The sequence below is a fragment of the Coffea arabica genome, chromosome 8c, assembly GCF_036785885.1.
Source record: "Coffea arabica cultivar ET-39 chromosome 8c, Coffea Arabica ET-39 HiFi, whole genome shotgun sequence".
NCBI classification, from domain to species: Eukaryota; Viridiplantae; Streptophyta; class Magnoliopsida; order Gentianales; family Rubiaceae; genus Coffea; species Coffea arabica.
This window is the reverse complement of record NC_092325.1, coordinates 10,045,632-10,058,324: the sequence shown is the minus strand read 5'-3', so window position 1 is coordinate 10,058,324 and position 12,693 is coordinate 10,045,632. Positions and strand designations below refer to the sequence as shown.

Here is a 12,693-nt window from a genome sequence, read left to right as displayed (position 1 = left end):
GTCCGATCCTGACATCTTGAGCGTCCGACAGCTTCAGCATGCTTTGTCATCTTTCAATTGTACTTGATCATGGAATCAAATAACTTCATAACTGAAAATATATCTTGAAGAAATATTAGTATCATCCATTTGTTTTGTAAACATCAAAAGATAGGGATCAAGATCAACAATCTCTCCCCTTTTGATGATGACAAAACAATGGATGGAAAGAAACAAAAATAAGTATAAGCTCCCCCTCAATCATTGCAACCAAAACTTTTAAGAGCCAAACTCATAATTTCAGAATAACTCCCCCTTACACATTGCACCAAACTCATAATCTCAGAATAACCCCCCCTTACACATTGCATCCATTTCTCCCCCTTTTTGTCATCATAAGAGTAAAAATCAACTACTATAATCCAGCAACAATAACAGAGAATTCAATATTCCAAGAAAAAATAGAGAAATGACAGCAATCACAGCAAATCATCATGAGATCAGCATTATTCTTTTATCTCTCTTTTTGACATCTTATAGATTCAGTAGTATTCAAAGATATCAGCGAAAACTCAGATCAAAGTATCAAAAGAAAAAATATTCTGAACAAGAATCACTGCAATGATTAACAAAATCTCCTACTTGTTAAAGTTAGCATCATGTCTAACTATCCACATGTATTTCATGCCTTTTTTTATATTCTTTCTCACATAGCAATCACTTTTCATGTGACCTTTTTGACAACAGAATTACACATAATCAGGGAATTATTTATATGAACAGGTTTAATAAATCTTACTTGTCTTCTCCTATGGATAACAAACTCATTTGCAACAGAATTTATCTTAAAATGAGGTTTTGATTTATTATTTTGAAAACCGTCCTGTTTTTTATGTTGAAGCAACTCATTTAAATCATCCATTCTTCTTTTCAAATCATCTTGTTCCCTTTTGAACATTTCACAAAAACTTGTTTTTCTATCAAGATCCAAGTGTAAAGCAGTCTCATTTTTTCTGAAGTAATCATTTTCAGTTTTCAACTTTTTGTTTTGTTGAAAAAGATTTGCATTATCTCGAAACAAAAAACTAATTTTCTGTTTTAACTCCTTGTTTCTAACATAAGATTCTTTCAAACTATCATACAATTTTATAATGAAAGATTCAAGATCATCATCATTTTCATCATCACTTTCAAATTGAGAGCTAGAAGATGTTACCTCATCATCTCCAATGGCCATGAAAGCCAATTGAGCAGATTGATCTTCCTCTTCAATTTCACCATCGGAATTGCATTCATTCCATGTGAATTGAAATTTGTTTATTCTTGGTTTTCTTCCTTCTTTCTTCTTCATCACTGGACAGTCACTTGCATAGTGTCCAGGTTGGCCGCATTCAAAGCACTGATCAGTTTGCTTTTTGTTGAACTTTAGCTTCCCTTTGTTTCTCGAGTTGTTGAACTGATTTGGGAATGAATTGCTAGGTCCACCACTTCTGAATCTCCTCTTGTTGAGTATTCGTTTGAAACTTCTTGTGATGAGAGCGATATCATTGTCATCACCTTCCACATCTTCTTCATCTAGGGAGGCAGAATCATCTTCATCTTGTGAGGCTTTTAGAGCAATATTCTTTCGCACTTTTGCATCCTCTTCCTCTTGCACCTTAGTCTTAAGTTTCAGCTCATAAGAGGTAAGAGAATTAATAAGAGATTCAATAGGCATAGTATTCAAATCTCTAGCCTCCTCAACAGCAGTCACTTTATTTTTCCAATCATTGGACAAGGCATTCAGGATTTTTCTATTTTTCTCACCAAGAGAATATTCTTTTTCCAGCACCTCTAAATCTTTAATGAGATCATTGAATCTACAATACATTTGATCAACATTTTCATGAGGTTCCATCTTGAAAGATTCATACTTTGTAACTAGAATGGACTTCTTTTGTTCTCTAACATTCTCACTACCTTCATGAATTTCTTTTGGTTTGTCCCAAATTTCTTTAGCTGACTTGCAACCTTGACTCTAATAGATTCATTTGAGTCTAATGCACAATATAACACATTCATGGTTTTTGCATTTAAGGTGAGATGGGCTCTATCCACAGCAGTCAGTTCACTTCTTGTTTTCGGTCTAGATGCATGAGTATTTTCATCTATAAGAGAGTCATCATATGGACCTTCACTAATAATAAACCACAATTCGATATCAATAGATTGCAAAAAGATAATCATTCTTTCTTTCCAACTCATATAATTTGACCCATTAAACACAGGTGGTCTAATAACAGAATGTCCTTCAAAAAACATAGCATTATTGGTTGTCATCTTTACTCCAAAGCCGATTGAGCTTAATCTCAAGGAGACCAAGCTCTGATACCAATTGTAAGGCCCAAAACAACCAATGCAAAGATCATAAACGAAACAATAAGTAAATAAAAAGGAAAGGATTGCAAACCAATTAACTACCCAACTCCTCTTGAGCTTGTAGATTAATTGAAACAAGCTACTTCAAGTTGATGAATTACAATCACTCTTGTGTACAAAGGAAGGTTCACCTCCTCCTTGCCCCAAGCAGCACTCGGTCAAGCCAGGACGTTTTACTATCCCTCAGGACAACCCTCACAGAGCTACACTCATGAAAGATTCACTCACAAATGAAAAGCTTACAATGAACCTCACACCACTAAGACTACAAATATTCTTTTTGGAGTATTTTCTCACTAAAATCTCTCTAGATCTTTTGTATCTTCAGTGTGCCAAAGTTGTTTGAAGTATCTGACCAACCACTATTTATATAGGACCAAGAAAGTGCCTCATTAAAGCTTCCAACGGATAGAAAGTAGCTGAAGAGTCAACTAGCCGTTGGAGTGTCGGACGTCCGATAGCCCTGTTTTATGCGTCCGACAGCAGGCAGTGAGTTTTAGAGATTTTCTTCAATTCTTTCGGACGTCCGGTTCAAGCTCTTTATGCGTCCGACAGCAAACAAACAGATTTGAGAAATTATTTTGTTTCTATCGGACGTCCGGTAGCGACATATTCAGCGTCCGATAGGTCCGATAGTTTCGTCGACTTCGAAGGATCCTATCGGACGTCCGAAACATGCGTCCGAAGTTGTGCAATGATTATCGGACGTCCGATCCTGACATCTTGAGCGTCCGACAGCTTCAGCATGCTTTGTCATCTTTCAATTGTACTTGATCATGGAATCAAATAACTTCATAACTGAAAATATATCTTGAAGAAATATTAGTATCATCCATTTGTTTTGTAAACATCAAAAGATAGGGATCAAGATCAACAATCTCTCCCCTTTTGATGATGACAAAACAATGGATGGAAAGAAACAAAAATAAGTATAAGCTCCCCCTCAATCATTGCAACCAAAACTTTTAAGAGCCAAACTCATAATTTCAGAATAACTCCCCCTTACACATTGCACCAAACTCATAATCTCAGAATAACCCCCCCTTACACATTGCATCCATTTCTCCCCCTTTTTGTCATCATAAGAGTAAAAATCAACTACTATAATCCAGCAACAATAACAGAGAATTCAATATTCCAAGAAAAAATAGAGAAATGACAGCAATCACAGCAAATCATCATGAGATCAGCATTATTCTTTTATCTCTCTTTTTGACATCTTATAGATTCAGTAGTATTCAAAGATATCAGCGAAAACTCAGATCAAAGTATCAAAAGAAAAAATATTCTGAACAAGAATCACTGCAATGATTAACAAAATCTCCTACTTGTTAAAGTTAGCATCATGTCTAACTATCCACATGTATTTCATGCCTTTTTTTATATTCTTTCTCACATAGCAATCACTTTTCATGTGACCTTTTTGACAACAGAAATTACACATAATCAGGGAATTATTTATATGAACAGGTTTAATAAATCTTACTTGTCTTCTCCTCTGGATAACAAACTCATTTGCAACAGAATTTATCTTAAAATGAGGTTTTGATTTATTATTTTGAAAACAGTCCTGTTTTTTATGTTGAAGCAACTCATTTAAATCATCCATTCTTCTTTTCAAATCATCTTGTTCCCTTTTGAACATTTCACAAAAACTTGTTTTTCTATCAAGATCCAAGTGTAAAGCAGTCTCATTTTTTCTGAAACTATCATACAATTTTATAATGAAAGATTCAAGATCATCATCATTTTCATCATCACTTTCAAATTGAGAGCTAGAAGATGTTACCTCATCATCTCCAATGGCCATGAAAGCCAATTGAGCAGATTGATCTTCCTCTTCAATTTCACCATCGGAATTGCATTCATTCCATGTGAATTGAAATTTGTTTATTCTTGGTTTTCTTCCTTCTTTCTTCTTCATCACTGGACAGTCACTTGCATAGTGTCCAGGTTGGCCGCATTCAAAGCACTGATCAGTTTGCTTTTTGTTGAACTTTAGCTTCCCTTTGTTTCTCGAGTTGTTGAACTGATTTGGGAATCAATTGCTAGGTCCACCACTTCTGAATCTCCTCTTGTTGAGTATTCGTTTGAAACTTCTTGTGATGAGAGCGATATCATTGTCATCACCTTCCACATCTTCTTCATCTAGGGAGGCAGAATCATCTTCATCTTGTGAGGCTTTTAGAGCAATATTCTTTCGCACTTTTGCATCCTCTTCCTCTTGCACCTTAGTCTTAAGTTTCAGCTCATAAGAGGTAAGAGAATTAATAAGAGATTCAATAGGCATAGTATTCAAATCTCTAGCCTCCTCAACAGCAGTCACTTTATTTTCCCAATCATTGGACAAGGTGATAAGTGAATATTTAACGCATATTTTGTATGAATTTGGCATTAATTTTTGGTATGTTCTGAGAAGATTAAGCCATATTTGAACTCTTTTGGTGATAATTGCTTAAATATTGATTAAGGTTTCAAAAATTGATAAATGAGTGAATTAATGCGTTAATCTGGTGAATTTGTGAAGGTAATTGATGTATGAAATTTATGCACAAGTTCAAAGGAATATAAGGGTCATCCAGAGGACAAAGTACACAAGAAATTGGGAGCAAAAATGAAGAAAAAGAGAAGAAGTGAAAAACTGGAAAATTGCTCAACACGGATCTGAGCTCGGATCCGTGTGTATAAAAGGGATCCGACCCCTCGTCTGTACTTCTGGCGGAGTGTATCCGAGGTCAGGACGATCCGACCTCGGATCCATCAAGGGAAGACCTCGGATCCTATAATCCGAGCTCGGATCCATGTGCACAAGATGGATCCGAACCCTCGTCTGTACTTCTGGAGGAGAGCATCCGAGGTCAGGACGATCCGACCTCGGATCCATTATGAAGGCCTCGGATCCTGAAGATCCAAGCTCGGATCTATTTTCACTCCTCGGATCCGAGGCTCGGATCTGTCTCTCTCCTCAGCAAATGCAACAGCCGTTTTTCTTTACCTTTTTCACAACTTTCCAGCTATTTTGAGGGACAGAAATCGGTGGCACATGCTTCTGCAACAAAAGAGAAGACCAAATGAGTATGGACAAAAGGAAATATCATATCTTTGACTTCTTTTTACAAAATCTGAGTGGAGGAAATTATGAAGTGAGAGGAATGGAATTTCTTCCACCTTTTATGCAGAAACACTGAGGAGAAGCAGGGGATTACGATACGTAGCTAGTTTTCTTTCTTGTATCTAGTTTTTCTCTCTAGATAGGAGTTCTTGGAGAAGTACTTGGAGAGTTTCACTTATAATCATATTGTGCAAGAACATAGCAGGATTTGGAGAGCTTCACCTTCAATTGGCTAAGCTTTCTTTTATCTTTCTTATACTTGTACTTTATGAGGTTTTGCATTAATAAACTTGTGAGTTTGATTGTTAAATCATTCATGAGTAGCTAAAACTCCTTCATCTAGGGAGTAGATGAAACTTATGGCTAAATAGTATAAATTGAATGTGATTTACACTTGTTATATCTTGTATTAACTTGTCTACTTGTGTAGCTGTGATTACTTGCTATTGATTGATCACCAATAGTTTGGTTATAGTTGTTATTGTTCAATGAGAATTGGTAATAACAATGGAAACACATAAGTAGAGCTTGAGTTGTATGTTCATGAGAATAGAGATACACTTAGGTGGATTACTTAGCATTTCATGAAATAAAACAGAGTAGTAGTAGTATTTCACCATGAAAATAGGGAAATCTATATTGCTTTAGGCTATTTCATCATGAAAATGAGACTTGGAAACTTTGGAAATGAATCTCTAGTTAAGCAAGAATAATAGCAAGAAGTAAATCCATTCATTTGTGTTGTTTATGCCATAAGTGGAATCTACATCCCTAGAATCTTCCTTAAGTGAAATTTCTCTATTTGCATTCAGCATCTGTTAAACTAGATTTATATACCAGATTTGTAGATTACAGCATTAGATTTTCTCTGCTCAAATTAATTGTTAGTCTAAATAATAGAGAAAATAAGGGCTTAGTAATTGTTTGAATTGCTCCTCGTGGGATCGACCCGATACACATCTTGTACTACAATTGCGACCTGTATACTTGCAGTCCAACGGGTGTAGAATCGGAGTTAAACTTGCATTGATACAAAATACCACCGTCAAGTTTTTGGCGCCGTTGCCGGGGAGCGGCAATATTAGGGCCTCATCATCTCTATTAATTTAGATAAATTTCATTATCTTTATTTAAGTTGTTGAATTAAAAGTATAAAAATTTTCTCTTGTTTTTGTTTGTAGTGTATGCACCGATTAAATCGAGGAGTTGTACATTTCGATCCGGAAATTGAAAGAACATTACGCAGACAAAGGAGGAATACATCACATCAAGAGGAACAAGAGGTTTGGCAGCCAATAGAAGATATCTTGATAGAATTACAATTTGAGGAAGAAATGGCAGAAAATGAATCAAATAGGAGAATTCTGCGAGATTTTGCTTTACCGGGAGCACAAGGATCTCAAACTAGCATTGTAAGACCAACGGTAAACGCTAATAACTTTGAGATAAAACCATCACTGATTCAAATGGTGCAACAATCTCAATATGGAGGTAATGCTACTGAGGATCCAAATTCTCACTTGTCAACATTTCTTGAAATTTGTGATACAATTAAGTTTAATGGTGTTAGTGAAGATGCGATTAAACTTCGATTGTTTCCATTTTCACTAAGGGACAAGGCTAAGGTTTGGCTACAATCTCATCCTCCAAATACTTTTACTACTTGGGATGAATTAGCTAAGGCTTTTCTTAATAAATTCTTTCCACCTGGAAAAACTGCTAAATTGAGAATGGATATAACAAGTTTCTCTCAACAGGAAGGAGAGACATTGTATGAAGCTTGGGAGCGTTATCGGGAATTGCAAAGAAGATGCCCTCATCATGGTCTACCCGATTGGCTAGTAGTCCAAACATTTTACAATGGTCTCACCTATCCAACAAAGACACATGTAGATGCAGCAGCGGGAGGAGCTTTAATGGGAAAGACAGCTGAGGAAGCTCAGCAATTGATCGAAGAAATGGCTGCTAACAACTACCAATGGGCAAACGAACGAGGTAATTCAAGGAGAACCGCAGGTATGCTTGAAGTAGATACCTTGAATATGTTAAGTGCAAAAATGGATAATGTGGTTAAGATGCTTAATAGGCAAGTTGGTTCTAGTTCTAATCAAGGAGTAGTTGTTGCAAGTTGTACCATTTGCGGCGGAGATCATGATGATTTTATGTGTTCTAGCAGTGAACAGGTTCAATATCTCAACAATTACAACCGTCCACCCCAAAACAATCCATACTCCAATACTTATAATCCAGGATGGCGTAATCACCCGAATTTTGGATGGAAAGATCAAGGGAACCAACAAAGACCAGTTAATCCACCAGGTTTTCAACAAAAGCAAACACTGCATGAGTCCAAACCAGCTTGGGAATTGGCAATCGAAAAGCTAGCCAATGCATCAAATGATAAAATTGAAAAGTTAGCTAGTGCCACTACTCAACGGTTTGAAAGAATTGAGGGAAGAATGGACCAACTCACCAATATGTACAGGAATGTTGAGGTCCAATTAGGCCAAATTGCCAATGCGGTTAATAATCGCAACCAAGGGGATTTACCTAGCAAAACTGAAGTGAACCCAAGGGAGCATGTGAAGGCCATAACCCTCCGTAGTGGTAAGGAATTAGTTGAGCCGCCAGTAGTTGGAAGTGGAAGAGAGTTTGAAAAAAGAGAGAATAAGAAATTGAGTGAGTTAAAAGAGGGAAGCAAGGAAGAAAAAGGGAAAGAAAAGATAGAGGAAAATGAACTGCAAATGGAAGATGCAACACCAATTCCTCTACCGGTGCCATTCCCTCAAAGATTGAAGCCTTCAAGAAATGACAAAGAATTTGAGAAATTTGTCAACATTTTTAAACAATTACATATTAACATTCCTTTTGTGGATGCTATTTTGCAGATTCCTTCGTACGCGAAGTTTCTCAAGGAGATAATGACCAAGAAAAGGAAGTTGGTAGACAGTGAGACAATTGCATTAACAGAAGAATGTAGTGCAATCATACAAAACAAATTGCCACCCAAGTTGAAAGATCCAGGGAGTTTTACAGTTCCTTGCACTATCGGTAATGTAGAATTTTCTAAAGCACTTTGTGACCTTGGTGCAAGTGTGTCATTGATCCCTTTAACTGTGGCTAGGCAATTGGGGTTGAAAGAGTTGAAGCGTACTAACATTTCTTTGCAATTGGCTGACAGGTCTATTAGACATCCAATGGGCATATTGGAAAATGTGCTCATTAAAGTGCAGAAATTTATTATTCCTGTCGATTTTGTTGTTTTAGATATGGAGGAAGATGTAAATGTACCTATTATACTTGGTAGACCATTTCTGGCCACTGCAGGTACAATAATAGACGTCAAACGAGGTAAGTTTAAGTTTCAAATCGGTGAAGAGGAAGTGGAATTTGATTTGAGTAAAGTAGAGAAATATCCCTCTTTTACCGACCATGTTTATTCGGTTGACATATGTGATGAATTGGCATTAGAAATGAGTCAAGTAAATCTTGATAATGATTCTCTTGAACTTTGTCTTAATGGTATAGGTATACAAGAGGAACAGATTGAAGAAATGACTGAATTTTTGCAAGCACAAATTCCTTATAAAAGGAGAAATGCATACGAGGCATTAGGACTGAGCAAAGGGCTACCTCCACCATCATGTGAGAAAGCACCGCAGCTTGAGCTTAAGCCGCTACCTAAGCACCTCAAATATGCGTTTCTTGGAGAAAAAGAGACATTGCCTGTGATTGTAAATTCAGCATTAAATGAGGAACAATTAGACAAGCTCTTACGTGTTTTAAGGAAGCATTTAAAGGCTATAGGATGGACAATTTCTGATATCAAAGGAATTAGTCCAACTATTTGTATGCACAGGATTTTATTGGAAGAAAATTCTAAACCAGTGGTTGAGACTCAAAGAAGGTTAAATCCAAACATGAAAGAAGTGGTAAGAGTAGAAATCCTTAAATGGTTGGATGCAGGTATAATTTTTCCAATTTCTGACAGTGTGTGGATTTCTCCTATCCATGTAGTACCAAAGAAAGGGGGGATAACCATAGTACATGGTAAAAATGATGAAATGATTCCCTCTAGAGTTGTGGTTGGTTGGCGAGTCTGTATTGATTACAGAAAATTGAATGCAGCTACTAGGAAGGATCATTTCCCTCTTCCTTTTCTTGATCAAATGGTAGAAAGATTGGCCGGATATGAATTTTATTGTTTCTTGGATGGTTTTTCAGGATACAATCAAATAGTCATTGCACCAGAAGATCAAGAGAAAACTACATTCACTTGTCCTTACGGTACTTTTGCATTTCGAAGGATGCCTTTTGGATTGTGCAATGCACCGGCCACTTTCCAACGATGCATGATGGCAATTTTCTCTGATTTTAATGAGAAAATTATGGAAATCTTCATGGATGATTTTTCTGTATTTGGATCTACTTATGATGATTGTCTTAACAATTTAGATCTAATTTTGCAGAGATGTGAAGAAACAAACCTTGTACTCAATTGGGAAAAATGTCACTTCATGGTTTGTGAAGGTATTGTGTTAGGCCACAAAATTTCCTCAGAAGGTATTGAGGTTGATCAAGCCAAAATAGAGGTTATTGAGAGAATGCCTCCACCAACCAATGTGAAAGGCATTCGTAGCTTTCTTGGACATGTGGGATTCTATCGGCGGTTTATTAAGGATTTCTCCAAGATTGCTAAACCATTATGTGAATTACTTGCAAAAGATGTTCCTTTTCACTTTAATGATGAGTGTGTACTTGCTTTTAATAGGTTGAAGAAGCAACTTGTCTCCGCACCCATCATAGCATCACCGGATTGGAGCTTGCCATTCGAATTAATGTGTGACGCAAGTGATTTTGCAGTTGGGGCTGTTCTTGGGCAAAAACATAATAAGCGACTTCATGTCATTTATTATGCAAGTAAAATGTTAAATGAAGCCCAAGTTAACTATGCAACAACAGAGAAGGAGTTGCTAGCAGTGATTTTTGCATTGGATAAATTTAGATCATACTTAGTAGGATCTAAAGTTATCGTTTATACTGACCATGCAGCACTCAAGTATTTGTTAAATAAGAAAGATGCAAAACCGCGATTAATTCGATGGATTTTATTGTTGCAGGAATTTGACTTGGAGATCAAAGATAAAAAAGGATCCGAGAATTTAGTTGCAGATCATCTTTCTAGACTGGAGAACATGCAGCAAGATGACCATTTGTCCATTAAAGAAGAATTTCCAGATGAGTTTTTAATGGCAATTTATAAGTCACCATGGTATGCTGATCTAGTTAACTTTATAGCTAGTGGAGTGATACCAAATGATTTGAATTCTCATCAAAGAAAAAAATTCTTAAATGATGCTAAACATTACTTTTGGGAGGAACCATTCTTTTACAAACATTGTGCAGATGGAATAATTAGAAGATGTGTTCCGGAGGAGGAGGTACATAGCATTTTAATGCATTGTCATACTCTTGAAACGGGAGGTCATTTTAGTACTACTAAGACTGTAGCAAAGATATGGCAATCTGGATTTTATTGGCCTACTATGCACCAAGATACTAGAAATTGGGTGAAAAGTTGTGATCAATGCCAAAGAACCGGTAATATCTCAAGAAGGAATGAAATGCCTTTGACTACATATTTGGAAGTTGAGTTATTTGATGTTTGGGGCATTGATTTTATGGGACCATTTCCTAGCTCATATAATAACAAGTACATCCTTTTAGCAGTTGATTATGTCTCTAAATGGGTGGAGGCCATTCCTTCACAAACTAATGATGCTAAAGTTGTGCTTAAGTTCCTGAAACGGAACATATTTTGTAGGTTTGGAGTCCCAAAGGCAATAATAAGCGACGAAGGTAAGCATTTTTGTAATAAAGCTATTGACACTTTGTTGTTTAAATATGGGTGCAGGCATAAAAAGTCACTCCCCTATCATCCTCAAGCTAATGGACAAGCGGAGTTGGCCAACCGGGAAATTAAAATCATTTTGGAGAAAACAGTAAACCGATCAAGAAAGGATTGGTCAAACAAGCTTGAAGATGCTTTATGGGCGTATAGAACGGCATTTAAAACGCCGTTGGGAATGTCTCCATATAAGCTTGTTTATGGGAAAGCATGTCATTTACCTGTGGAAATAGAACATAGAGCTTATTGGGCTGTTAAAGCAATTAACTTTGATCTTAAATCTGCAGGTGAAAAGAGAATGCTTGAGTTAAGCGAATTGGAGGAATTGAGGTTGACTTCGTATGAGAATGTCAAAATTTACAAAGAAAAAGTGAAATTTTGGCATGATAAACACATCCTCCCTAAGCATTTTGAAGAAGGGCAAAAGGTTTTGTTGTTTAACTCAAGGCTTAAATTATTTCCTGGAAAGCTTAAGTCTCGATGGTCCGGTCCATTTGAAGTGGTTCGCATGTTTCCTTATGGAGCAGTGGAAATAAAAGGAGAAAATGGTGCTCCATTCAAAGTAAATGGCCAAAGATTGAAGCTCTATTTGGCCGGAGAAAAAGTTCCTAAAGGAGTAATTTACTCCTTAGGAAATGCAATGGAGAATTAAAGAAGTTATAGGAGAGTCGAGCCAACGACTATAAACAAAAGCGCTTGTTGGGAGGCAACCTAATAATAATTGTGTATTTGTGTGTTTTTATGTGTTTCTTACATTTTGGTGTGATTTAATTAACTAATTAGATGTATTTCACTTGTTTGTAGGAGGTACGGGAGTTTTATCATCCATCTCGGAGGTGCACTTGAAGAATATGTGAAAAAGGGAGTTTTTCTTACCAAATTGTGTTTTAAGTGCTTAAAATTCCCATGCATATACATACATTGTGCATTTCAAGTGAGTTTTGGTGATATCATGGTTATAAAGGCTTATGGACTCATTTGATGTACATTTAATGCTCAAAAATGCCATTTTAGTGTAAAAATGCAAAAATGATCAAAGAACCCCACCCCTCAATTTTCAATGTAGATGTGTTTGTTGTGTTTTGAGAGGTTGGATATTATGTTTATGGTATATTACATGTGCGTGGGAGGTTGGAATTGAGAAAAGGTATGTCCAATGTGTAATTTGGAATTGGCCGAAAAAGGGAGAAAAAGTTTGAAAAAATTGCAGTTTCTGCAATTTGTTGCAGAGACACAAGGATCCGAGCTCGGATCCTAAAAGCCCAGACAGATCCGA

The 12,693-nt window shown here is 36.5% G+C and overlaps 1 non-coding gene across 1 annotated transcript; it reads right to left on the bottom strand.

The window, feature by feature from the left end:
• Window positions 1–7,230: 7,230 nt before the first annotated feature.
• On the bottom strand, window positions 7,231–7,337 carry LOC113720346 (small nucleolar RNA R71). Its single transcript, XR_003456920.1, has one exon. It is a non-coding gene; the product is annotated as a small nucleolar RNA R71 (small nucleolar RNA).
• Between the last annotated feature and the right edge of the window lie 5,356 nt (window positions 7,338–12,693).